Genomic DNA, 2,179 nt, shown 5'->3' with positions numbered 1-2,179 from the left:
ATTAACTTCTGAAGAGCCGCACGTGGCTCTGGAGCCACAGGTTGGCCACCCCTGATCTAGATAATACTTAGTCCATCCATGAGTACAGGGGACTAGACTAAGTGACCTCTTGAGGTCCCTTCCAGTCCTATGATTTTATGATTAGCCCTCACAGAATGTTAATGTAAATATTAATGTAGACAGTTGTTAGGTATTAAATTGTTAGTGTTACATGTTAAATGTGACTGTGTTAAGTGAATGATTACATTGCTATACACTATATAGTCTGAAGTGAGCTGTAGCTCACGAAAACTTATGCTCAAATAAATTGGTTAGCCTCTAAGGTGCCACAAGTACTCCTTTTCTTTTTGTGAATACAGACTAACACGGCTGTTACTCTGAAAACTATATAGTCTGTGTCTTTGTGTGCTGCGCTGTGTATTTGAATGTAATTCTATTATGTTTGATGCATTCTTTCTTCCTTTACTAAATTTCCTGTAACTTCTTAAGTTTTTTTTAAAAAATATTTGTTTTCAAAGAATTTCTGCTTGTGTACCAATCCTTGAGCAGAAGGTGGTATCTGTGTCCATTCAAGGATCAAGACTAGCTTGCTCTGGGGAGCCCTCTCTGGGTCAGAGACAAGCCCCCTTGGAAAACCCTAGCAATGCCTTTAGGGCCACAACCTTGCTTTCCCTTTGACAGATAAATTTGTAGGTAATTTAATTGGCTTCTAAACTCTGAAGATAATACCCCTGTTTAGCTCAGGGACCAGGGCCTAGGAGTCTTGAGTCCTACTCTCATTCCCAGTTCTTCCCTCACCGCCTCTCAGTAACTTTCCTAGGCTCCCCTAAATGTGCACGTCACACTTTGCCTAACTGTAAATTGGGTATGAGACTTGCTTCACTACAGGCTGAGGTTTAAGTTTATAAAGTGCTTCAGTATCCTCAGGTGAAAAGCTCTCTGTAAGAGGGAATCAATTTTGTTGGTTATTGTGGGGCTGAGGGATTCATGGCATTTCAGTCTCTCATCAACTTGCAACCCAGTTTGCTAGAGGGTGATGACAATGGCCAAGTTTTAAAAAGCCACCATTCTTTTCATACCAATGTTTAAAAAGAACCAATGTTCTAATGCATGAATGTTAAGTATTGTAAAATTTAAGTTTCATTATTAAACCTATGCAATGGCAAAATAGAAACTAATTAATTTGTCCCTCACGCTGCTGTTGGACAGTTAACTCAATGGACACTCCCACTGTTAAGTTCTGCACTGATGTTTGTAATAAGAGTTAACTAACTTTTCCAACACACATGATCTTCCCTCTTGACTTCCCAGATTGCTAAATGGAACAAAATTACTAGATTTTTATTTACTACTATGAAGGGAAGGCTTGCTTGCTGTTTTATATAGCCACTTTTTTCCACAGATTCCAAGGCCAGAATGGACAATTTTGATCTAGTCTGTCCTCCTGAACAAAACAGGCCCCAGAACTTCCTTAATATAATTCCTAGAGCATATCTTTTAGTAGAACATCTGATCTTGATTTAAAAATGGTCAGTGATGGAGAATCAACCACAACCCTTGGTAAATTGTTCCAATAGTTAATTACTAATTGTAAAAAATGTATGCCTAATCTTTCATCTGAGGAGAATCTGAAAAAGAAAATTACACAGGTGTCAAGTATTCAGCATTACCGCTGACTTGATGACTAACTTAATGTTTAATGTAGCTGTTTTAGTTTATCTATTAATGTTACTACATTTTATTTTAATGCCTCAGGCAAAACAGTGATTTTGTGACCACCTCAAAGCTGGTAGGACACCTGAAGCCCCTTTGATTTATCCAGATACGGATAGTAGGAAAAAATAATTTTGTATACCGTCAGGAAGGGACAGAAGAATGCCACTTTGCTCATATGATAGGCATGAACTGCTCAGCTTTGTAGCTGCTCACTATAACACTATCTACAACATAAATTAAATTTAAGAGGCTGTGGGTATAAGTCAAAACACACACTTGGTCCTACAAGCTTAATGTATGGAGGTGGAGGATAGGCACTAATCCCAGGTATAATCAATGACACATACTCCACACATCAGAAAGTTTTATTCATTCACTTCTTGGAATCCTGCAAAGCAAGTAACCAACTTTAGTTATGTAAAATTTTCCCACAAATTTACACACACATTTAAATAGACTTTAG

The sequence above is a fragment of the Natator depressus genome, chromosome 4, assembly GCF_965152275.1.
Source record: "Natator depressus isolate rNatDep1 chromosome 4, rNatDep2.hap1, whole genome shotgun sequence".
NCBI classification, from domain to species: domain Eukaryota; kingdom Metazoa; phylum Chordata; order Testudines; family Cheloniidae; genus Natator; species Natator depressus.
Note: the sequence above shows the minus strand (reverse complement) of the source record.